The following is a 27,549-nucleotide window of genomic DNA, read 5'->3' as shown; positions in this document are numbered from 1 at the left end:
ATGCAATTTCAAGGGTGCAAGGGTGTCAAAAGGACACCCTTTTGCATCCCAGAAATAAGCATGGGTGCATCTGTGGCACACATATGCATGTGCTTCACATTGCACTTTGAAAAATGCAAAAAAGTGCATTTTTCAAAGAAATCGCAAATTACCACCAACTTGATGTTGGTGGTAATTTGCGATTCCTTAAGGCCAAATTGAACTTTTTTGGTGCTTCTTACATTGCATTTAAGGAATCGCAAAATTTGCGATTCCTTAAATGCAATCACAAAATAAGGAATCGCCAATTTTGCGATTCCTTATTTTGCATGCAGATTTGCCTCATACATACCACTAAGCAAAATTGCGATCGCAACCGCCGGAATTCTGCGAATTTCGGCATTTGCAATTGCACTTTTGCTTGATACATATGGCCCTTAGAGTCCAATGTACAGGACTTGCACAAAGTCTCAATAAAGAGAGAAATAAAGGTAATGCTATTCCATTTATGACAGTAGGTGAACAGTGAAATGTCTGTGAATCCCTGGGAAAAAAATGTTCCCTGTCTGCTTGATTTAAAGAATCAGGAGATTATTTTGACTCTTGGGAGCTGATGTTTCTGCCACAGACTAATAGTGCCTCCCCTTTTGTAGCTGTAAATGGCTGTTCCTTCTTGGGTTGATGCAAAGAATCAAATATTTGTCCCACATCAACAACTGGAAAAAAAACGAATGCGACTGACAGGACACAGAGACTGTATGCTATTTTTTGTGTGTTTTCTTTCTGAACATTTTAGTAATGTCTTGGAATTGCGCAGAAAAGAGAAGTACTGATCCACAGTGGAGGGATTAAAAAGAAAATAATAACACTTACCTGGGCCAGCCGGCTGCCGCCTCACCTCTGTCCTATTCTGTCTGTCTCCACCGACAACAGGAAGCATGCAGGATCCCCGGATCCCCATAGCCAATCACAACGGTCTGAGCGCCGAACCACTGCTCTTAGACGGGGACTGGGAAGCTTAGCATGTTCCTCTCCAGGCTGTGTAAGGCAAGCCTGGTGGGGAAGATGCAAAGTGTGCAGGAGTGTTTGGCTGGCCCGAGAGTCATGCGCGCTTAAGGAGTGCAAACCAGTCCTCCCCCTGCCCCAAGAATCACTGATTTCATGAAGAAAAATGAAATGATAGAAACAATACATTATTATCCAAGTGACTTTTAGAGGCGGACAACGGCGGACACAATGACCGCACTCAACCTGTAGTGTTCCCTTAATATAGTCGTTTAGGTGTGCACAGACTACTCCAGCACCAGCCGCTGTTTGGTGCTATCTGCAAAGCAGAAAGATACAGAGCCCAAAGATTGGAGAGGTGCACCACCAGTTAGGTGTGGAAGGATGTGATTCCAATAAATCTCATAATTTGTTGGTGTTAGTTATTTAAACAGTCATTATTATCCTTCTATTTTTCCATTTGAGCACAGAGGCAATGCTCCTCCGCCAGCCATGGCCCGTATAGGGCGTGCTACCGGGGCGGTGACGTAGGGCGGGGGAGGGGCAGGGTGGGGGGTTGTAAAATGCGGCAAACGGCCGATTTCAGGCAAGTAACGAAAAAAAAAAAACGAATTTTGTTGCGCGCGCTGCATCGCATTTGGCGAGGCAGCGCAACGCAACGAAATTCGCCTTAGCAGAGGAGCCGCCACTGAGGCTGATTGGGGCCCTCCTGAAGGGTGGAGGTCTGTCTGTGCTGCAGGCGCTACATGTATCTTGTGCAGGCACATTCCACCCTTTTCGTCTACATTTCCATGAAACATGTCTACATGATTCACCAAGTCTCAGGCCCACCTACCTGTGTTTTTCCTGCAACGTTTTCCTTAAACTTCTAGTCCTACAGAACTTCCCAACTGCAAAAACTGTGCATGTAGAGGCTGAGGTAATTAGCAATATTTCACCCAAAACATTAACGTTTGCTTGAGATTGAAAATTGTGTGCGTTTGTTTTCTCATTGAAGACGGGTTTGAAGAAGAAAATGTCTTGTCGATAGACATTTTCTTCTCAAATCAGTCTCCTGCAAGTAGTATCTTGCATGATCTTTTGTGAGAAGCACATCTTTGTGGAAAAAAGCTTCTCAAAATACTGACAAAAAAGTATTTCGTGTAATACACACAATTTTGTAATATTATGTGTATTTTTTTGTTAATTCGCACAACCCCAGACAGCCGTGAATTCTAAGAAGGGGGCAAACCAGAAAGTGTCATGCTACGGCAGAGGTGATATGAAACTTAATGAGTCTGAAACTTTATTTCAACACAGGTCACAACAAGCTTTCAAAGGTCACATGAATGCACACCCCAATCCAAGGTGAAAGGCCCACCTTCTACTCTCCTGGGGAAGGGAGGATCCTTAGTTTTGGGAGAGGGAGAACCTGTCATCAGTGATCCAGTAGTCCTGAAAGAGATTCCTGGAGTCTCAAGTTTGTCGAGTGATGGTTCACTTTTATGGAGTGTTGCCAGTTACTGCATAAATACAGATGGAACAAGCACATGCTATAACTGAGATGAATGACGAGCTCACTGGATACTGTTCCTTTGTAGAGAATGATGAGGAAACCACTCTTACACAGACTGCCTAGGGCAAATGTGACATTTCTCCAATTATCAAGTGAATCGCTAACAGGCATAGCGATAATAAAAGTAGCGCTAACCACAGTTAACGTTACTTTCCTTATGCCTGCTTTCACCCTGACATAGCCATTATATCCAATGTAAGGTGGATATAATGGCTAAATATGCCCTGCCTTATCAGCAAGCTAACGCCAAAATGTGTGAGATTATCGCTGGATTTCGAGCCATAATCTCACTTTTGGCTGTTAGCGCGAGGGATTTTATCGCTTTTGAGATAAGCGTTGCTGATAGCACGCTATCTCAGCGATAACATTCCACGATAGCCGGAGATAATTATCCTAGCGCTAAGTGCGCTTAGAGATAATTATCGCCGGCCCATGCTGGTATGCCCCAGGGTTCGTTATTTATTGGGTGTAATAAATAACACCTCCTACGAGTTTGCGGGAAATAACATGCAGATTTTGGTGTTTAATGTACCAAAATCCGTGTGATAAGGTAATTATTTGTATGGTTTTCCCCTGTTATTTTTCGGTAAGTTTACCTGCCAAAATTTAATGAAGGTGAAAGCATTTAACGCATCCATAAAGATGGGCTGTGTTAAATACCACTCAACTCGTAATTCTGACCCATGCGTAAACAGGGGTTTATGTACGTATTGCAAAAAACGACTAACTTGTAATCAGGCTCTTAGGGGTTGGTCAGTTTTGACCCTTGAGCGAACCCCTGTTTTGGCACGGGTCGGAATTACAAGTTTTGTTTTATTTAACATAGCCGATAATTATTGGATGCTTGAAATAACTCAACCTTTCATAAGTGCAGTTAGATCAAACCTGCCAAAAGTTAGCAGGGAAAATTGTGTGGTATTTACCGTACCATGCCGGGTTTGATGCATTAAGCAGCAAACTCTAAAAATGCAAATTCCTAGGGCGACTCAAGCATAATTAAAACTGTGCCAGCAATACAATACTTTCACATAGAGGAACAAAGAACCAAAACACAAGGATTATATACAACAAGTAAAAAATTAACTTTTATTAAGACAAGGCAATAAATAAGAATGATGAATGCAATAAAATAGTCCACAGGTACCCCACAGTCGTATCAACATTCACTCTGGCATCACACTATAAAGTTGAGATAAACAAGTTATATATACATATATAGAGCCAATTCTCTTTTTTAATGTTATTCAATCTATCTGGATTGTAGCCACTGATTGATGCAGGAATCATTCACCAGTTCGATTCTATTACAAGTATTAGGCGTTCTTGCCATCTATGACAACATCATTTGTCAGAGAGTTCGCATAGATTGAAAATCATCAAAAAAGAGAATTGGCTCGATATATGTATATATAACTTGTTTGTCTCAAATTTAGTCTGTGTTGCCAGGGTGAATGTTGATACGACTGATGTGTGCTTGTGAACTATTTTATTGCCTTCATCATTCATATTTATTGTCTTGTCTTAATAAAAGTTACCTTTGTACTTGTAAATAATCCTTGTGTTTTGGTTCTTTGCTCCTCTATGTGATATTATTGAATTGCTGACACTGTTTTAATTATGCTTGAGTTGACCTAGGAATTAGCATTTTTCAATTTTCTCCCTGCCTACCAGTAGCAGGGGGCCCTTTTTCTATTTACACTATGTAGGAAGGTAAGATCTTTCTGCATACTTACCCCCACTTTTTGCCTGGTGCTGTGCTGGTTTTTTGACTAGTCTGACTGGGATCCTGCAAATCAGGACCCCAGTCTATCTGCTTTCTCCCTAAACTGTTATGTTATGTACTTAAGTACACTCCAGATTGAATACTAGGGTACCCCTGTCAGTCCCTAGTATATGGTACCCATGTACCCAGGGCATAGGTACCCCAGCTGCCTCCCATAGGCTGAAGCATGTATTATGCCACCCATGAGAGGCCATGCAAAATGGAGCCTACAGGCCTGCCATTGCAGCCCGTGTAAGTTGGTGCATGCACCATTTATTTAAGATATAGGTTTACTACATCTAAGAGTCACTAAACTTAAAACCTATAAGCCACCCCTATAGCAGGCCTTAACAATCCTGAAGGCAGGGCTCTTGGACCTAAGTGAGAGGGTGTCACTGCATGAGCAGGACACCCCTGCAGCCTAAGGAGTCCATTCTCCCAGGTTGTTCGTGCTGCAGCCATTTACGACATATAGAGTGGCATTATGCAACTGTGTGATGACCAACTCTAAAACGGCTGAAAGTAACCCAATCATCTTTGGTGTCAAACATTATGGAATCATACTACTCAGAAACAAGCTCTGTGAGGTCCCTGGTGTTCCCGGTACCAGCCTTCTAGTCCCAGGCAGGTCAAAATGGTTATTGCCTGTGAGAAGGTGTCCTGATATATGCTGTCCACTAGTTCTAGTGGGCACCTTGTATCAGTCCAAACAACCCCTTATGGTGATAGGTTAAAGACAACCTTTATTGAAAGCTATCCTAGTGGTAGCTATGGAGAGCAGCCTTCAGGCTAAGTCTTGATGGAATGTAAAGCAGCTTGTTTTACCAGTCTATAATCTCTTGAATGATCAAATGAAAGGACAACCACACCAGGTATATATTTAAAATATATGTATTTAGGTTAAAACACACCCCCCTAGTCTCTTTATGAGACTGGAGTTCGAAGTACTTAAGTTACAAGTGAGCAATCATCAGTAATAGCACAAATACACGTTTGGGCCCTAGGAGCGTACCAAACCATATACCAATAAAGTGGTATAAGAACCATGACTGAACTAGACACAAGGCCTAGAGCCTGTAGAATCGCTGGGACCCCAAGGAACCACCCTAGGTCGTGACACAGGGGACCCACGGGGAATGTATGCAGTGTGTGAACACAACTGCGGGTTCCCGTAATCTTCTATGGGCAATATCGCGGTTGGAAATTTAAAGATTAGGGACACTTAGAATCGAGTCAGGACCAAACCCTTTTGGACTTAAGAAGTTCTAGGGCTAGCACCCACAGGAGCACCGGAGTACTCGAGTTACCTCACCCAGGGAAGCCGGGTGCATAGGTGTCTTTTGGTGTCGGCACACGTCGTCGATTGCAATGGAAGCCTGCAAAGAACTGCTGCTGCCGTGAAGAGGAGAAGTGTCCGAAGAGATCCAAGCCTGGATCTAGGATGGAAGGAATCTGAAAGCAGAGGGGACAGAGTCTGGGTCACTAGCCAGTGACCGAGGGCAGGATGGACCAATGCCCACAGATGTCTGGTGCTTCAGGTGAGTTGATGGGTGTTTTGACTCTTCAGCCACGAGGTCCAGGAGGCGTCGGCGAAGTCCATGAGCAGATTCGAGCTGTCCCACAAAGTCTGTCGAGTGCTGTGGTGTCGGCGACCAGATTGGACCCAACAAGCCTTGGCAACGGCAAGTCACTGGAATTCAGAGAAAGGACTGCGGTGCAAACCAGCAAGATCTGATAGACTCTCCCAGCAAGGGTAAATCAGGGCACGTCTGGAGCAACCAGGAAAGCCCAAGTAGAAGAGGAGTTGCCTTTTTGGGGACCTGCTAGCCAACAGGCTAGTGATCGCAAAGGAGCCTCGAGCAGTCGCACTTGAAACTGGCCCACGGGTCACTTGTGGAATGGAGGCCAGCAATTTTTATGCAGGAGGTGCTCAAGGCTGGGGCTACGTTGAGCCCAAAGCACAACTTCGAGGAAGCCCAGGAAGATGCTGTTGCTGCAAAAGATCATGGTGTCCAGAGGTCACAGTTCCACGTCACCCACGATAGTAACGGGCCTCAGCTTTGCTGTTGACTCAGGGTAGCCTCGGGGAAGTCTGGAAATCTACCTCTGGTGAAGCAAAGACTTCAGCGTCCGGCGGAAGCTTCAGCGATGCAGACCAGTCAGTTGCTTCTTTGGTGCCTGCCAAGCAGGAGAGTCACTCCTTGACCCCAAGGGAGATTTCTTCAGTCTACTAGTCAGGATAGAAAGTCAAAGGCACAGGATTTATGTTGCAAAGTTGCGTCCAGGGTAATCTAAAGTCCTCGGGACTGGATTCCTATATTTATACTAAGTTTAGGGGATGGACTAACTCTAAGGCCCCACCTATGGGTGGGTTCGGAAAGAGGGGTGGTTACACCCATTTCCTTTGTCCAGTTTCATGCCAGAGCAGGGGCAAGTAGCCCCTGCAACAGGTTTGAACTGGACTATGCACAGGGACAGCAAACGTGCCCCCAGTGCAGGACTTCAAAGCACCAGAGAGTGCTCCTGCCCAGCCCCAATACACATCTGCCTGTCTGGGGAGGTGGTTACACCTCCCTTCGACAGGAAACCTATTGTCCAGGCCTCCCCTGCCAGAGTTTCGGTCAGCAGCAGGAGGCCAAACCCATGTCTGAGGCATCCATTTTGTGATGCCAAGGCTTAGGAAAGTCCTACCGGGTTTGACCAGTGTGAACATGTCTCTCCCTCTAGAAGGGTGGAATGCTACCCCCGCCCCCAGAACTGGCGGGGGGGGGTAGTATTCAAGATGTTTCATACCAAACACGATATGTTTTGATGCAGCCATTCCAAAGTTAGCATTTACCGCGAGGTTATAATGCACTTAAGAGTATATGGTATGACTGTATCACAGAACAGCCATAAGGAAGTATTTCTGAAAGCTGCAGAGGGGCTCAGCTCATGCTTGGGCACCCTCTCACATAAAACCAAGCACTCTGCCTTCACGATTTTCAAGGCCTGCCATAGGAGTGACTTATATGTTTATATGTGTCTGCATATGTAGGTGGATATAGGTAGCCTATACCGATGTAAGGGGTGAAAGCACACCCTTACCCAGTCTGCAGTAGCAGACCTGTGGTGCCATTTTGGAGTGCTTCCCAGGGGTGGCATAATACATGCTTCAGCCCCTGGTAGGCCTCTGAGGTACCTATGCCCTAGGTACATAGTATACCATATACTAGGGGCTTATAAGGCACTCCAGAATCCAATTAGAAATGCACCTAATGTACATGTAAACCATTTTACAGAGAAAGCAGATAGACTGGGGTTCTGAATAGTAGGATCCCAGTCCAACTAAGTCATAAACCAGCAAAACACCAGGAAAAAAGTGTGGGCAACCAGAGAGTCAGATTCCACCTTCCTACATTGCTGACCAGAGACACATTTTTGCCCTCCTGCTGCTGAGCCAAGCTCAAGCAGGGGAAGGCAGAACAATAGGCATTCAGTCACTGGGAGGGGTGACCACCTCCCAGACAGGATTTAGTGTATTAGGCCTCGGTGGGTGCTCTTGCCAGCGACCGAAAGTCTGCATGTGGGGCACATTTGGCTTCCCTGTGCATAGTCCAGTTCAAACCAGTCCTGGGAGCTATTGGCTCCTGCACTGACATGAAACTGGACAAAGGATATGGGAGTAACCTCCCCACTGTCCTAACTCTCCCCTGGGAGGGTCTCCTGAATCTGTCTAACCCTCTCCCGTTGGTACAAAAGAGCTTACCTGGCTGTAGGACCCTAAATTTGACGTGGACAAGATTCTGATCAAGAAACCACTGACCTCCGACCGTCTGGGCACGCTGGACTTCACTGGACTTCGTTTGGGCCCGACTTCCTCTCCCTCTCCATCCAAAGCATTGTCTGTGCCCATGCACCATACAGGCTCCATGCAGGACCTGTGGAGCATCAAGGACAACTGAAGATATCTCCTTTGGAGTGAAGGAGTCACTCCCCTGCAACCACAGGCACAACACATCACAACTGACCAGTCTGCTGCTCCTGAGCTCCTATGGACTCCAGCAACACAGGCGATTGGTTTCCAGCTCCCTCGAGGGCTGAGCTGCCTTCTCACCAAGTTTGAGGCCAGAATCCCTCGTGGGGGCTGCAATACCCATCCCCATGTGCACCGTATACCTTTGCAAGTGCATATGCCTGTTGGCATTTCCAAAACAAGTGCACTGGCCTCTGAGTAGCCCCAGCCTCTGGAACCATTTCCATCAAAGAACTCTGGCCTCCTTGCACCGAGTTCTCCGTGGGCTGTTGCTTTGTTAAACTGCTTGAGGTCCCCTCACGACTCCTGTGCCTCTGGCCTGTGGGTTCTCTTGAGGATCAACTTTGCTTTTCTTGGACTCCCCTGGTTTCTCCAGGCTTGCCCTGGCTTCTCTGTGTTTGGTGATTCTCCTGGACCTTGCTGTTCCGAACCGTAACCTTCTTCAACATTCTGCATGGGTTGCCGTTGCCAAGGCTTGTTGGTGCTCCAGCCGGACATCGACCCCTCAGTACTCAACATCCTTTGTGGGACAGCTCATACCCAGCTCCTGGTTGTCCTCGACGTCTCCTGTTCCCGGTGGCTTCAGAGTCAAGAACCCCCTTAACGCACCTGAAGCACCCGACATAGGTGGGCATTGGTCTACCGAGCCCCTGGTCACTCCTGAGTGACCCAGACTCTGTCCCCTCTGCTTTCAGGTACTCTTCACCAAGAATCCACCTTTGGATTCCGACTGACACTTTTCTTCTTTCCAGCAGTGGCTCTTCTTCGAAGTCCTGTATAGAGATCGGTGGCTGTTTCCAACACCATTTTAGACCTATGCACCCGGCTTCCCTGGGTTAGGTAACTTTGGTACTACAGTATCCATGGGTGGGGTGGATCTCTGTCCTCCTAACTTCCATGGAGTTTCTTCAAAGTCTACTTAGAAGAGTCCTTAAACATAAAAATTTCAACCATGACTCTCCCATAGAATTGTACGTAGCAAGTGGTCATGTTCCCACACTGCACCCGTACTCCGTGGGGCCCCTGCTTACTCACCTTGGGTGGTTTCTTGGGGTCTCAGCGATTCTACATCCTCTAGACACTGTCTCGACTCGAGTTGTGGTTCTTATACCACTATTTTAGTATATGGTTTGGTCTCCCCCTGGAGCCCACTGTGCATTAGAGCTATTTACTATTGTTCCTGTGCTACAATATTGCGTGCTTTGTGAATATATTTGTGCTGAAGATACTGTGTCGTACTTAACAAGTGTTATATCAATAAATATATATTTTTATAACTACTGTGTGGTTCTCCTTTCATTTAACCAATCCAATAAGGTTGCATTCTGGTAAAACAAGCTGCTTAACATTCCTTCGAGACAAACCTGAAGGCTGCTCTCCACAGCTACCACTTGGATAACTTTCTAAGTTTTATCTTTGACTACTTAAATCACCAAAGGGGTTATTTAGACTGTACAGGGTGCCCATTTTAATTAGTGGACAGCATATATCAGGCCAACTTGTCACATTGGTGTGCAGCTGTTGGGATTCAAGTTTGCATTGTTTTACATCTTTGTATGGATTAACTGAAAACCACTAAGTACTAGGTACATTTAATACTAGCTTACAATAAGTACGTTCTACTGAACTTAGGGTTGGGTAAGTCAAGGGTCTAGCACACCCTTTCTACAACCTCAGAGAGTTTAGTTCCCACTAGGTTTGGTAGGCGCAACACCTCACCACACTTAGTATGTCAACTAAAGGAGATGCCAGTGGCTCTCTGCCCTCTAGATACAGTGAGCTTTCATCCACGAATTGAAAGCCCTGTATGCCTCTAGAAAGCTGAAGACAGGGAGAAGTGCCCACACTCAACGCCTAATAGAGATGTTACTGTTAGATGACCTAAGGAAGACACCTTTTATGACCTGGAATCTAACCCTGACCAGGGGGTCCAAGATGGCCCCCACCTGCATAACTCAGATCTTCCAGAGGACAATGGAGGAGGCCAAGAAGGCCCCCTCTTTACTCCTCCTGGAAGAGTGCAGAGTTTACCAAGGAGATCTTGATCGCCCACTGCAGAGTCTAATGACTCAGGACAGTCTGTAGGGACCTCTGTATCTAGCAAGAGGGACCACTCTTATGAAAGGGAGTACCAATTTCTGGAACTTGGGAAAGCTAAGCTTAGGCTCAGGCAACAGCAATGGGCCCTGGATAAAGAGTCCCCAGAAGTCCAGAAAGCTACAAACAAGTTGGGACTAGAGTCACATGGTGCCAGCAACAGTGTCCCTACAAAGGCACTGGAAGGTTGGATACCATGGCAGCAAAGTGCATGACTATTTAGGATTGTTCATGTTTAATATGAGGGAACAGATCCTTAATAATTGTCAAAACCAGCTTTTGCACCAGTACCTAGTGGACTCAGATCTGACTTCTCCCCAAGAAGTGGGAAAGAAGGCAGATAAATAGGTCAGAACCAGGGTGAAACAAAAGGGTGGTGGTGATCAGAAGAAAGATTCTTCCAAAGCCCAAGAGAAAGGTGGTGCTAAAGACAAGTCCTCTGAAGAGCCCCAAAAGTCCACCTCTGGTGGTGGGTCCCAACCTCCTTCCTCCCCTAACAAGAAACCTTATTGTTTTATCTCCAAGCAGCCAGGTCACAGGAAATATTATGCCAATTGCCCTAAGGCCAACAGTAAGGAAAGCATTCATCCCAGCACTACTCCCACACCTCCTGGTATTAAAGGTAGTGACCCCCCAGGTGGTGGTAGTACACCCACAAATGTAGTTGTGTTTTCATGGGGAACAGAGGTGGACCCTGACTTAGCCAGGTCCCCCACACAGGCCTCCTTAGTCTGTGATGGTGGCATGGAATTTGACACTTTTACTGTCAGTCCCAATTCATTGGGCAAGTACAGAGTGATCAATGGTCAGAAAGCTGTAGCCTATAGGGACACAGGGGCTAGTGTCACCATGGTGACAGGAACCCTAGTGCCCCCACTTCAGCTTTTACCTGAGTTCAAGTACCAGGTGACCAACACTGATGGTGTGAGGACAGATCATCCCATGGGTATAGTTAATCTCAGCTGAGGAGGGGTCACTGGTCCAAAAAGAGTGGCAGTTTCCCCAAACTTGCCTGTGGATTGCCTCTTGGGCTTTGATTTAGAAACTTTGGCCTGGGCTGAAGCTGTCAGGTTCGCCAACACTCTCTTACCTTTAAGAAGTTTTGACGATGTTTTTTCGCAGAGACGCTATGAACCAACTTCCCAGAACTCCACTGGATAACCTATGAACTTAATTTACACTAGGTTACTAAATAGAGCCCCGGGAGGAGGGCCGGATACTGGACGCACGATGATGTCCTGTTGTCGACCTGCGAGGCAACAAAACATATGTATCAGTGGTCCTATCCTTCTACGTCTTTTTGTACTGTTTTTACACTAATTATCCTGCTATTGCTTTTTAGTCACAGTATAAACTCTGATTATTTTTCCTACCTGCGATCTTTAGGATTTGTGAAACACGTCCAGTATTCTTGTGAAGGTGATGAGATTCTGTTGATGCTGTGTAGATGCGTGTATTCGTGGCTGACTGATGTTTATCTAAATTATGAAAACACAACATTCAGTTTTACATTCTAATGACATAATCAAGTTTTACAATTCTAATGTCTTAATCACATTTTACAATTATTTCCTTGACTAATCCTTAACTTACGTCTATCTTTTTCTCCAGCAGGATTACTTAGCATCACATGAGCTCTGAGGAAGGAATACAAGAAAATATACATACACAAGATTGACACAATATGTCGTCTTGAATGCTTTCCTTTGTTTTAAAAGAAATGTCCAAAGTCTTTGCTTTCTTGTTGAAAAAACAAATGAGTTCCAAAAATTACTTTCGTTGCACCTTACTGTGGTCGAATATTCACTAACTTGCTTGCGATGGGCGCCAGAAACGAAAAAATTATTTACTTAGCTTTCTTTCTTCTTCCAGGTCTCTGTTCTGCATTCAGTTCGTGATGCTGTGATGCCCTCTTGTGGACTTTGCAGGAAGACAGGCAACGACGAAGGAAATCCAGGTGAGTCCTCTTGAATGCGGAAGGCTAAGCAACGGAGATCGGCTGGGTGTGGCATTATATACTCATGCCACACCCGGAAACAATATCACGTGTCTCGCGCACGTAGCGTGACGTTGTCTTTCCCGATCCCGGTTAGAGACCGGATCAGGTCTTTTCTTCAATGCGCTTCCCACGCTGCACATTAACTCTGCATGTGAGCGCCAAACCCCCCCCACTACAAAGAATAAATAAGTGGAGAGGCACAAGACCATTTTTAGAATTGGATTATCAAAATGACCTTACAAACAAACAAGCATTGGCAAAAGGTTCTCACCATAAGTTCAAGTATAATAAAGCATTGGTAAACGTTACAGATGACACACACATATTACATTACAGTTCTTAAACATGTCATATTGATGGAGTGCTGGTCGCACGGGACGGGGTAGGTTTTTACCGGGTCAAATTATAAATGCTTTTTAAAGGAAATAGAAGCGTGTTATTGACACTACGAACTGGGCGTTTCAATCACCCCTTATGATTCATGACAGTACTCCCCTCTCAAAAGCCCTCCCAAGACTAGTGGGATTGGTTTTGGTTTGTCAGGATATTTTTTGTGAAAAAGTTTTACCAGGCGTGGAGCATTTTGAAGATTTGCAAGAGGTTCCCATGATCGTTCTTCCGGACCATAACCTTTCCAATCCACTAAATAATACAATTTTTTTTTAATTCTTTTTGAATCAAGAATTGCTCGAACCTCGAATTCAGGATCTCCATCAATTTCTACATTAGGAGGAGGAGTAGTAACTCGAGTTAATGGATGGAATGGTTTTATCAATGAAACATGGAAGACAGGATGAAACCGGTACTGAGATGGTAAAGTCAAACGAACACAAACCGGATTTAACACCTTTTCTATAAGAAATGGTCCTATGAAACGAGGGCAGAATTTTTTATTGCTTTGGATCTTTAAATTTTTTGTGGATAACCACACCTTATCTCCAATACTATAGGATGGTTGTAAAGAACGATGAGAATCTGCTCTTTTCTTTTGGGTTTCTTTAGCATTCGCTAAATGGTGTCGTGCTTTTTGCTGAATAGATACTAATTCCTGTACATAGGTAGCGACAGAAGGAGTTAATCCAGATTGGGGTTTTTTACCAAAAATACTTTGTGGGTGAAAACCTTGCGAACAAAAGAATGGGGACATTCCAATAGACGTATGATCAGAATTATTATATGCAAATTCCAATGCCCACAAAATATCTGACCATTCTTGTGTACAACCAGGTAACATACAACGTAAATATTGTTCTATGGTTTGATTAGTTCGTTCAGTTAAACCATCCGTTTGTGGATGATAACTGGATGATGTGCGAATGTCCATATGTAGATTTTTTCCTAATTGTTGCCAAAAATGAGAAATGAACTGGGGCCCCTGTCCGAAATTACTATCGAGGGAATTCCATGTAATCTAACAATTTCCTTCATGAAAATGTGAGTGAAATCTTGAGCTGTAGGTAATTTTTTTAAAGGAATAAAATGAGCCATTCGAGTGAATTGGTCTATGACAGTCAAAATGGTAGTAAAACCCATTGAAGTGCGTGGCAATTCAACAATGAAATCAAGAGATATTGTATGCCAAGGCTGTGGAGGTAATGGTAAAGGTTGCAATAAACCACTAGGGGATTGATGCATAGCTTTGTTCTGACTACAAACAGCACATGTCATAACAAATTGTTTCACATCGTCAAACATAGTTGGCCACCAAAAGGTTCTTTTCATTAACTGATAAGTTTTAGTAACTCCAGGATGAGCAGACAAAATATTATCATGATGCAAATGCATAACCTGATTTCGTAATGAAGTTGGTACATATATTTGATCACTCATGAACAAAAGACCATCTCTCAACTGTAACATTGGATATTCTGATTTCCAATCTTGCGCACTTTTGGTCTTTAATTCTTTCTTGATCTCATACATAATGTCAATGTCTATGATTCCAACCTGGAAACATTGATCAGGTAAAATGGTCTGTGTTACTTCTTGACTTGTATCACAGTCTTCGGTCAATCCCATACGAGATAAAGCATCAGCCTTGTTATTCTCTTTCCCTGGACGATAGGTGATGACGAAATTGTAATCATTAAAAAATAATGTCCAGCGTAATTGACGAGCAGAAAGAGCTTTGGCTGATTTCAAAGACTGTAAATTACGATGATCTGTATAGATTGTGACCGGGTGGCGAGCACCCAACAAATAATGGCGCCATTCTTCAAAAACAGCTTTTATGGCCAATAATTCTCTGTCAGCTATGGCGTAATTTTGTTCCGTAGGGGTTAACTTTCTAGAGTAATAAGCAATTGGGTGCATTTGCCCAGTTTCCTTGTGTCTTTGAGACAAAATACCTCCGATTGCAAATTGCGAAGCATCGGCTTCAACTATGAATGGTTGGGATGGATCAGGATGCATCAAAATTGGGCCTGTAGTGAATTGATTCTTTAATTTCTGAAAAGCCTGTTCTGCAGAATGATCCCATTCGAATTTAACATGTTTTCGCAGTAACTTTGTAATTGGTGTTATAAGCTTTGAGAAATCTTGAATAAATCGTCTATAAAAATTAGCAAATCCTAAAAAACTTTGGATTTGTTTCACAGAAGTTGGACTAGGCCAAGTGAGTATAGACTGGATTTTCTTTGGGTCCATTTCAATTCCAGATGGGGTAATAATATAACCCAAAAAATCAACTTTGGTAACATGAAACATGCTCTTCTCCAATTTAATAAACAGAGAATTTTGTAAAAGCTGCTGAAGAATAGCCCTTACTTGTTTTACATGGTCTTCCTTGTTTTTTGAATAAATCAAAATGTCGTCGATGTAAACAACACAACAAATGTCTAAAAAGTCTCGTAATACTTCATTAATAAAGAACTGAAATGCTGCTGGGGCATTGCAGAGTCCGAAAGGCATGACTTGATATTCATAAAGACCGAATTTTGTACGGAAAGCGGTCTTCCACTCGTCACCCTCTCGGACTCGCACTAGGTGATAGGCCCCGCGCAAATCCAGTTTTGTATATATGGTGGCATCTTTGATCTGATCTAATAAAGTTGGAATGAGAGGTAAAGGGTACCTGTTTTTAATTGTCACGTTGTTTAGAGCGCGATAGTCTATGCACGTGCGCAAATCTCCCCCCTTCTTCGGTATGAAGAAAAGAGGCGACGAGACTGGGGATTTAGAATGTCTAATAAATCCATTCTCTAGATATTCATCTAAATAGGTTCTTAAATGTTGGTTTTCAGATTCAGTAAGTGCATAGATGCGACTACAAGGGAGTGTTGCACCAGGTACTAAGTCAATCCGGCAATCAAAATCTCTGTGAGGCGGTAAAGTGTTAGCCTTTTTTTTATCAAAGACATCCAACAGATCTGAATACTCTGATGGAACTCCTTGAATGGCCAACACTGTTTCTGAAGTTTTTGGAAAATCATAACCGTGTATCAGTAGTTCAGGAATGTGGGAGTGAAAGCAATTATCCTGGCAATAATCAGATTTGAATAACAATGTTTTCTTTACCCAATCTATCTGGGGATTGTGTAATGCTAACCATGGAATCCCCAAAATTAGCTTAAACTGTGGTGCGTCTATGATGTCAAATGAAATGTTCTCACTGTGTTGTGCTGAGCATGTCATAAGTAAAGTATCAGTCTGAAACTGTATTGGGCCTGAAGTTAATTCCTTACCGTCTACTGCTCTTACTATTTCAGGGTTAGTCTTTTGTACTTTTGAGAATCCTAACTCAACTAGAAATTTTGTGTCTACAAAATTGCCTGTTGCTCCAGAATCAATAAGAGCATCTATAGTCCAGATTAAAGACTTATTTTCAATGGATTGTAGGGTCACTTTTATACTAAGATGATTCGAGGTCATTGTAGGAACAGTAGAGGCCAAACTTGCCTGTTTACTCGACAAAGCGGCCTCCGTTTTTGCCGAGCATTCTAGTTTTCCGACTGATCTAACACTGCCACTTCACTACTCTTCCCTTTCAGCTTGTTAGGACGAGTAGGACATTCTTTTACAAAGTGTCCAGGTTTTCCACAATACAAACACTGGTTCATCTTTCTGCGTCTTTCTTTTTCCTCTTTTGTAAGGGGACCTCTCACAGTACCAATTTGCATAGGCTCCCCCAAATCAACTTTAGAAGATGAATCATTCCTAAGGCTGGATTTATCTTTAAATACAAACATTTTAGTATCTGTTTTCCCTTTCTCTCCCTTTCGTTCACTTAACCGGTGATTTAACTTTACTACCAAATCTATAAATTCCCCACAATCTTCTGGTGGGTCTAAGATTTGAGTTACCATATCCTTTAATTCGTCTCGTAGACCTCTGTAAAACAATGATACTCTTTTTTCTTCCGGCCAATTTGCTTCTATGACCAAGCGATTAAATAAAGATATGTAATGAATTAAATCGGATGATCCTTGTTTTAAATTAAGAAGTGCATGATCAGCTGACTGAACGAATACATGTTTAGCAAATAGTTTCTTCATGGTTTCCTTAAACTGTCTAAGGTCATATAATAAAGGATCGTTTCTGTCCACAATGGGTACTGACCATAGGGCAGCATCTCCCCCTAAGTATGATAAAATAAAAGCTACTTTAGAGGAATCATCCGGGAAAGCTGTAGGTTTAGCTATAAAATGAAGGTTACATTGATTCATGAAAGTAGTAAATTTTGCACTATCGCCATAAAATCGCTCCGGAGGAGCTAAGGGAACTGAAACTGGAGTTACTACTTGAATTTGCGTTGGGGCTGAGGCCGTAGCACTATGCAAAGTTTGCATGTTTGGATCTAAACTAGATGGCTTTAATACAGGCTTATCCGTTGAAGAAGTCCTCCAAGGATTGACATTAGGTACTGTTTTTGCTTGCATATTTGTTTGCAAAACCGAAATATCTCTCCGTAATGCTGCATTCTCAGTTTTAATATCCGTTAAGATTGCAACCATATCCTGTAATGAGATCTGTGGGTTTGGATTCATAGCGTCTGGGCGAAAGTTATTCGTGGGCTTAGCCTTCTGTCAGGTTCGCCAACACTCTCTTACCTTTAAGAAGTTTTGACGATGTTTTTTCGCAGAGACGCTATGAACCAACTTCCCAGAACTCCACTGGATAACCTATGAACTTAATTTACACTAGGTTACTAAATAGAGCCCCGGGAGGAGGGCCGGATACTGGACGCACGATGATGTCCTGTTGTCGACCTGCGAGGCAACAAAACATATGTATCAGTGGTCCTATCCTTCTACGTCTTTTTGTACTGTTTTTACACTAATTATCCTGCTATTGCTTTTTAGTCACAGTATAAACTCTGATTATTTTTCCTACCTGCGATCTTTAGGATTTGTGAAACACGTCCAGTATTCTTGTGAAGGTGATGAGATTCTGTTGATGCTGTGTAGATGCGTGTATTCGTGGCTGACTGATGTTTATCTAAATTATGAAAACACAACATTCAGTTTTACATTCTAATGACATAATCAAGTTTTACAATTCTAATGTCTTAATCACATTTTACAATTATTTCCTTGACTAATCCTTAACTTACGTCTATCTTTTTCTCCAGCAGGATTACTTAGCATCACATGAGCTCTGAGGAAGGAATACAAGAAAATATACATACACAAGATTGACACAATATGTCGTCTTGAATGCTTTCCTTTGTTTTAAAAGAAATGTCCAAAGTCTTTGCTTTCTTGTTGAAAAAACAAATGAGTTCCAAAAATTACTTTCGTTGCACCTTACTGTGGTCGAATATTCACTAACTTGCTTGCGATGGGCGCCAGAAACGAAAAAATTATTTACTTAGCTTTCTTTCTTCTTCCAGGTCTCTGTTCTGCATTCAGTTCGTGATGCTGTGATGCCCTCTTGTGGACTTTGCAGGAAGACAGGCAACGACGAAGGAAATCCAGGTGAGTCCTCTTGAATGCGGAAGGCTAAGCAACGGAGATCGGCTGGGTGTGGCATTATATACTCATGCCACACCCGGAAACAATATCACGTGTCTCGCGCACGTAGCGTGACGTTGTCTTTCCCGATCCCGGTTAGAGACCGGATCAGGTCTTTTCTTCAATGCGCTTCCCACGCTGCACATTAACTCTGCATGTGAGCGCCAAACCCCCCCCACTACAAAGAATAAATAAGTGGAGAGGCACAAGACCATTTTTAGAATTGGATTATCAAAATGACCTTACAAACAAACAAGCATTGGCAAAAGGTTCTCACCATAAGTTCAAGTATAATAAAGCATTGGTAAACGTTACAGATGACACACACATATTACATTACAGTTCTTAAACATGTCATATTGATGGAGTGCTGGTCGCACGGGACGGGGTAGGTTTTTACCGGGTCAAATTATAAATGCTTTTTAAAGGAAATAGAAGCGTGTTATTGACACTACGAACTGGGCGTTTCAATCACCCCTTATGATTCATGACAGAAGCAGCACTGGAGGCACATTTAGAAATGAAAGGCCTCCCTGCGAGAGTTGGTGGGACCCCTAGGGCCCCAGTCTAACCCCAGGAAAAGTTTGGAGTAGTGAAGCCTGAAATAATGCCCACTCTGCTCCATAAGAAAACACAGGGGATAAATACAAGTATTTCCCCCCCAGACTATAGGTAAGGGAACTGATCCTACCCCTTTTGGAGGAACAGCCACAGAGGTGGACGGGCCTGTCCAGGCAGACCCACTGATGGCAGGGAACCTCTCCAAGGAGGTGCCCAGTCTGGACCGGGTATTCTGCCCCTCTCTACCCAGCCTCAGTCAGCCTAGGACTACAGAGGTCAGGGATGTCAGTGGACCCCTAAGGGCCCACTGCCCAGAGGAACACCCTCATCATCAGATTTGGGATACGCAGTCTAGTAACACTAGCCAGGTGGATACTCCTCAATACTCTGAGGGATCCCTCTTACCCCTGGGTAGTGACATCCCCAGATGGACCCTGTTGGGTAAAGAAAAACCTGGGACCAGGCTGTCCCAAACCTTTCCTGGCCCTCCATTGTCCCAACCAGAGTGCCTTATCCCCCAGCTGTAGGCAGCCAGAGGTTGACCCCTAGGGCCAGATATAACTTAGTCACGGAAAGAAAGGCCTCCATGGTGACCAGTGCTATGAGGAATCTGAGACCAACCTTATCAGGGCCTCACTTCCCTACTCAGCCATCCCACCAGCCTCTTTCTTTACCAAAACACACTACAGGTAGTCATCCCAAATTTTGGAGAGAATCCAAGACCCTTCAGGGTAGGGACTCCTTAGCGGTCCGTAAGACAAGGGGTATCCATGCTAGTGAAGGACCATCCTCATATGGCCACCTAGGAAATAAAGTTTCAACTGGGCACGGTTAGCCTTATCTCCGTTTGTTTGGAGGGGTTATGTAGGAAGGTAGGATCTTTCTGCATAGTTACCCCCACTTTGTGCCTGGTGCTGTGCTGGTTTTTTGACTAGTCTGACTGGGATCCTGTTAATTAGGACCCCAGTCTATCTGCCATCTCCTTAATCTGCTATGTTATGTACTTAAGTACACTCCAGATTGGATACGGGGGTACCCTTGTCAGTCCCTAGTATATGGTACCCATGTACCCAGGGCATAGGTACCCAGGAGGACTCCCATGGGCTGAAGCATGTGTTATGCCACCCATGAGAGGCCTTGCAAAATGGAACCTACAGGCCTGCCATTGCAGCCCGTGTAAGTTGGTGCACGCACCACTTACTTAAGATATAGGTTTACTTTATCTAAGGGTCACTAAACTTAAAACATATAATTCACCCATAAAGCAGGCATTAACAATCCTGAAGGCAGGGCATGTGGTTCTAAGTGAGAGGGCATCACTGCATGAGCGGGACACCCCTGAAGCCTACAGAGTCCATTCTCCTGGGTTGTTAGTGCTGCAACCATTTATGTCATATAGAGTGGCATTATGCGACCGCTTGATGACCAACTCTAAAACGGCTGAAAGTAACCCTATGGTGTTTGGTGTCAAACATTGTCGAATCATACCCCCACACCGGTAAGCGGTGTGGGAGGTATGATTCCAACCTTCAGAAACAAGCTTTGTGAGGTCCCTGGTCTTCCCGGTACCAACCTTCTAGTACCGGGCAGCCCAAAATGGTTGCTGCTGGCCAGAGACACATATCTGCCCTCCTGCTGCTGAGCCAAGGTCGAGCAGGGGAAGGCAGAACAATAGGCATCCTGTCACAGGGAGGTGTGACCACCTCCCAGACAGGATTTAGTGTATTAGGCCTGGGTGGGTGCGCATGCCATCGACCGAAAGTCTTCATGAGGGGCACATTTGGTGTCCCTGTGCATAGTCCAGTCCTGGGAGCTGGTGGCTCCTGCTCTGCTGTGAAACTGGACAAAGGACATGGGAGTAACCTCCCCACTGTCCAAATCCTCCTGTGGGAGGGGCTCCTGAATCTGTCCAACCATCTCCCGTGGGTGCAAAATGGCTTACCTGGGTGGAGGACCCTAGATTCGATGTGAACAAGATTCTGATCAAGAAACCACTGATCTTCGACCGTGTGGGCAGGCTGGACTTCACTGGACTTCGTTTGGGCCCGACTTCATCTCTGTCTCCTTCCAAAGCATCGTCTGTGCCCGTGCACCATACAGGCTCCCTGCAGGACCTGTGGAGCATCAAGGACAACTGAAGATATCTCCCTTGGAGTGAAGGAGTCACTCTCCTGCAACTGCAGGCACCACAACACAACTGACCGGTCTGCTGCTCCTGAGCACCTATGGACTCCGAAGGCTCCAGCAACACAGGAGGTACATTTCTAAGCCCCTCGAGGTCCGAGCTGACCTCTCACCAAGTTTGAGGCCAGAATCCCTCAAGGGGGCTGCAATACCTGTACCCCTGTCCATTGTGTACTTTTGCAAGTGGATATGTTTGTTGGCGTTTCCAAAACAAGTGCACTGGGCTCCGAGTAGCTCCAACCTCTGACACCATTTACACCAAAGAATTCTGGCCTCCTCGCACCGAGTGCTCCATGGGCTGTTGCTTTGAGAAACTGCTCGAAGTCCCCTCGCGACTCCTGTGCCTCCGGAGTGTGGGTCCTCTTGAGTGTCAACTTTGCTTTTCTTGGGCTCCGCTGGTTGCTCCAGGCTTGCCCTGACTCCCCTATGTTTGGTGAGTCTCCTGGACTTTGCTGGTCCGAACCGTAATCTTCTTCGACCTTCTGCGTGGGTTGATGTTGCCAAGGCTTGTTGATGCTCCAGCTGGACACCGACCCCTCAGCACTCAACATGCTTCATGGGACAGCTTGTATCAAGCTCCTGGTCATCCACAACATCTCCTGGTCCCTGTGGAAGCAGTCAAGAACCCCCTCAACGCACCTATAGCACCTGACATCGGTGGGCATTTGTCTACTGAGCCCCTGGTCACTCCTGAGAGACCCAGACTCTGTCCGCTCTGCCTTTGAATTCTGACAGACACTTTTCTTCTTTCCAGCAGTGGTTCTTCTTCAAAGTTCTCCATAGAGATCGACGGCAGTTTCCGACACCACTTCAGACCTATGCCCTGACTTCCATGGGATAGGTAACTCTGGCACTACAGTATCCACAGGTGGGCTGTCTCTCCAACCTCCTAAATTCCACAGGGTTTCTTCGAAGTCAACTTAGAAGGGTCCTTAAACTTTAAAACTTCAACCGCGACTCTCCCATAGAATTGTACGTAGCACGCGATCGTGTTCCCACACTGCACCCGTCCTCCATGGGGTCCCTACTTACTCACCTTGGGTGGTTCCTTGTGGTCCCAGCAATTCTACAACCTCTAGACACTCTCTTGACTCAAGTTGTGGTTCTTATACCACTATTTTAGTATATGGTTTGGTCTCCCCTGGAGCCCACTGTGTATTAGTGCTATTTACTATTGTTTCTGTGCTACAGTATTGTGTGCTTTGTGAATATCTTCATGTAGAAGAGACTGTGTCATATTTAACAAGTGTTATATCAATTAATACATATTTTTATAACTACTGTGTGGTTCTCCTTTCATTTAACCTATATTATAAGGTTGCATTATGGTAAAACAAGCTGCTCAACATTCCTTCAAGACTAAGTCTGAAGACTGCTCTCCACAGCTACCACTTGGATAGCTTTCTAAGGTTATCTTTGACCTCCTAAATCACCATTAGGGTTATTTGAACTGGTACAGCATATATGAGGCCAACGTCTCACATTAAACACTAAACTCTGCATGTTAGTCCCCACAAACTTGTAACACGATAAATAATGTACCTCGTGATATGGTTATTTATCATGTACGATAAATAACACCTAAGCTTGTGATCAGCCCCGTAGAATTTCAGTTGATATTGTCACAGGTGGACTTAAGCTTGGGAAACCGAGAGAGTGAACGCCCATTTCCTCTTCTTGATTATGCAGCCTCAATGTGGCTATTCAGGTGTGATCCTGCTTTGGAATGCCAGGTTTCGGTACAGAATAGTGTTGAAAGTTACATATGAGATGAAGGAACTGTGAGGTACCAGAATAGCATGAAAAAACACAACTTCTAGTTTTACAAACAACACTGCACCTTGTACAGTTCAATACTAACTTAGGATGAGAAAGGATCAATGGCTCCAATCCTTTGGATAATTATTTGGTATGAACAGTTTAAATATCTAATTTTATATATATTTTTTGTATTAATAACAAAGCCTTTAAGCATGACTTATGACTGAAAGTGCCTTATCTATGGTGAGTATGGAGTATAGTGGATGGACGAGTGGGTGAATGCAAGAATAAGTCACAAGGTCCATGCATTGTTTTATGAGCATAAGGAAGCGTGGCAGAGTGCCTGAATGATGAGTGATAAAGTGCATGGGTGGAAGGATGAGAGTGCATGAATGTAAGTGCAATGCATTCACCTATTGCCCCATTTTTTCCTTTTTCCTCCATGCCACTTGCAACACCACACACACACACTTACCAACCAAGAAGCACTTTTAGTTATAACCCAGACCTACTGGTTTTGTCAGCTGATGGTGTGCTTTTTTCAAAACTAAGGGTATGCCATACAGTGTGTCTTCGGTTAACCGCAATACAGACTAGTATTGTCTTCTTAAGGGTACAAACATAGAATCAGAGATTCATACAAATTTATACCAAAAAGGGCAGTCAATAGACATGGTGCACTTGATTGGTCATAAGACAGTAATAGAAAGGTTTCAGTGGCTGTCATAGCTGTAATATGATCAATCTTCGTGTATTGTCTATAGGGGGCAGATAGGATCAGAGGGCGATGTTGTCCTAGTCTTTACATTGTCACAGTCCTTCTTTTGAAAGCCAAAATGATTATGGTAACACAGAACGGCAATTTGATGACATTTGTGATACATTAGTCCATAAAATATGAAAGGACGGTACATCGACGTCAGGTCTGTTCTCTTTGTGAAAACAGGAAAGTAACTGGACTGACTTTTTTTTTTTTTTTTTTTTTTGTGAAAAACCTTTATTGACATTTCAATCAATAACAAATATGGGCCTACAACCCCCCGGGGCCGGCCGCTAAGCAATCAGAGCAACAGAGATCAATTGTTAACACAGGCAGCACCTCGGGGAGCAAAATCTTCATGCTAATATAGTCTGGCCAGTGAACAGCGCAGGTAGGACACCAGGATAAAGAGGGTTTTCATTTTATAATGGAAAAAGACAGAAGGATCAGGTGCCGAACAATTTCCCGACAGCGATAAGAGGCAGGCAGAATGATAAACGTAAGCAATAAACAGCAATCTATTGGATCAATGGCGCAGACACAGGAAATTCAGGATGGGGAAGAATATCATGCCCAGCTGCGCCTGCAGTCCCCTGCCCTAAAGCCCAGAGAACACCCCGGAAATTGTGGCACACATGAAAAGGCAACGATTCACAACAAAGGAGGTGTACCACGCTGATCCCAGAAAAGAGAAAACAAGAAGAATCAGAGAAGAAAAAGGAGGCCATGGAAAAAAGAGATGAAAGACTAAAGAATCCCCTCTCCAACCCCCCACCCTGCACCTCTGCAGATGAGTACGCCCCCCCCCCCAGCAGTGTGCCTGTCGCCCTGAAACCAGACCCGAAATATAGAAGAAACAGGGAAAAAGGAGTAAGAAAAGAACCCCACCAGAAGGGGGGGTAGAGAGAATATTAATAAACTGGAGGAGGGCCTTCAAAACATGCCCCCGGCGTCTCCCTCCCGCACATTATGTTTCCCCCAAAGCAAACAGTAAGCAACACAAAATCGACCATGTCAAAGAAAGATGGGGAGCATTCTGCACCTGGACTGACTTTTGACAGTCGTCTGCGCTAATCTGACAGCACATGCATCCACTAACAAGAGGGGGGGGGCGTCGATTTGGCTGTAACCGTTTGAGGGCTGGTGTTCAGCTTTCAGGAAAGTATTTATATTTGTTAAAACTGCAAGGAGTTTCTTCCTGGTGCACACTGTAAGGAAACAACTTGTGAAATAGGACAGTAATGAAGATCTGACAATGAAGCTTCAGCACATAATACTATATTCTCAACTTTTTATCAGGACACTGGAATTATACAGCAGGAGAGGGCCAAATTATACGGCAGGTTTTAGTAAATTATGCGGCAAGAAATGACAAATCATGCACTATAATGCAGGGCATTTTGTGATAGCTTTATTTTAAAACTTGGCAACACTTTCTGGGCATTGGTAGAACCTCCTTAGAACCAGTTTAACAATTAAATAAAGCAATAGGCAACATAAAGGTGATCAGTCTAGCTTGGCAAAGGGCCTTCCAGTGCGCTGCAACACATGTTGCTGCATTTGTAGTAACTTTTGAACCATTTGAGCTGGAATAAGAATTAACTTTTTGTTAAAATCTGCATATTATGAAGCAAATAATGGATCAGGTGGAAAATGCACCAAATCTATAATTAGGTGAAAATTGCTGCGGCCACACAATCGGATAATTCCAGTGGCCCTGTCTTTAGTTAAGTTACAAAAGACACACAATTGAAGGGCGGAATGCAGAACAAATAAAAACATTCACCCCAGTCAAGAGATCTGGGTTAAATCCATTATTGTTTTGCTCACCATGCCACCCCAGTTTAGAGCTGGCCATATGCAAATCAGTCTCGACCCTGTGCCTCATGGGAACAGTCCAGCTCGAACTGCAAAGCCAGGTCCTCCCTGGAACGGAAACAATATTCTTAGGACCGGTTTCAGGGTTTCACCCCATATCAGCCAGGATAGCTTGAATCCAGTGGCACAGTGAGCCCGGGACCCACTTCCGGGCATACCCGGCGCACTTAGGGCGAGAAAGCAAAAGACACACAATTGATTGACGGAATGCAGAACAAATAAAGACATTCACCCCCAGTCAAGAGATCTGGGTTAAATCCATTATTCTTTTGCTTACCATGCCACCTGGCCATATGTAAATCAGTCTCGACCCTGTGCCTCATGGGAATAGTCCAGCCCAAACTGCAAAGCCATGTCCTCCCTAGACCGGTAACAAGCATCCTAGGACCGTTTTCGGGGTTTCACCCCTCATCAGCCAGGATAGCTTGAATCCCGTGCTCTCCATGCCACTGGAGTCAAGCTATTCTGGCTGATGAGGGGTGAAACCCAGAAACTGGTTTCATGTGAGCTAACTGGTACTTGGATATTAAGAGAATATGGGCCAAATCCTTATGAGGACCTGGAATAAGAAGTTGCCAATTTCATGCAGACCAATAAACAATTTCTCTATTCATTCCACAATAATAAAATTATCAACAAGAGATTTCACACCCAGAATGATTCAAAACAATAAAATTGGTCATGTATTTCTCCACTCTTGTTCGCCCTAGCGATTGAGCCTTTGGCGGTCTGGGTGCGTAGAGATCCGGTGCTCCGGGGATTCGAGTGGCCTCGGTCCCAACCTGATCGGATCGCACTGTATGCAGTTGACGTCCTATTCTTTATGACGGACACGTGGATATCGGGGCCGAGGATCCTACAGATCCTTTGGGTCTTCAGTCATTCCTCAGGGCTCCACACTAACCCATCCAAATCTGTATTATTGCCGGTCTGTGGTAACCAGGGGAGGAACTCATGGGTGGCCCAGTTGGTGCAGGTGACAGAGGGCTTTAAATATCTAGGGATTTTTATGTACCCATGGCCAAAAACCTCGTGGGCACATAATATAAATCCACTTCTAACCGGCCTCCATGACGAGACAAATATTTGGTCATCTTTCCCTCTCTCGCTATATGGTCATTCCGCAATATTCAAGATGGTCTCTCTTCCTAGACTATTATATAGACTACAGAACTTTCCATACCAGATACCGAGGTCATGGTTTGCACAAGTTAATGCCATACAAAATAAGTTCCTATGGAATCCACATACTGCGGGGGCATCTTACCGCCAAGTCGCCGTCTTCACAGTTTTTCATAAATGAGACCTAATATGTATCTCCACCCTTGAGGATGTGATGAAGGGCACCACACTGAAGTCTTTCCAGCAGCTGCAGGCAGAATTCAATTTACATAAGTCACAAATTTACAAATATCTCACACCCACAATCTGCGTACTAGACTCTCTTCCAGAATTCCACGCCTTGGAGGGCTGCCTTCTCATGAGGGATCTGACAACTCATAAAATTAGACAGATATACGAGACCCTGAAGACACATGCTAAAACGACCCTTCATAAGAATTGAGGTGCATGGGAGGCAGATATTCCAGACTTGTCAGACGACGACTGGGTCGAGGCCATAGCCAGCCCCCGGGGAGTCACGGTATCTTCTAGATACCACCTCATACAATATAAATACATACACCGGGTGTATTATACCCGACTCTGTCTGTGGAAGATGGGTGTCATACAATCCCCCAATGTTTACGCTGTGGCAGGGATGAGGTAACTTTTATCCACATGGTCTGGGACTGTACTGTGTTACAGCCGTTTTGGCATAGGGTCTCTGCCTGTCTAGGTGAGGTGTAATCCTGGGACTTGCCATTCGGCCCCAAATTATTCTTATTACATAGCACTGATAGGATTGGGGGAAATCTGTAAAAGCAACATCTATTGTTCCTGGCCTTGACCACAGCTAACCGGGATATTGCTTCAATGTGGAAGGGAACGTCTCCCCCGTCGATTGGGCAATGGCGGACGGAACTAGACAGATGGATGGGGGC

Source organism: Triturus cristatus, chromosome 2_2, assembly GCF_964204655.1.
Source record: "Triturus cristatus chromosome 2_2, aTriCri1.1, whole genome shotgun sequence".
Lineage (NCBI taxonomy): Eukaryota > Metazoa > Chordata > Amphibia > Caudata > Salamandridae > Triturus > Triturus cristatus.
This window is presented reverse-complemented; position numbering follows the sequence as displayed.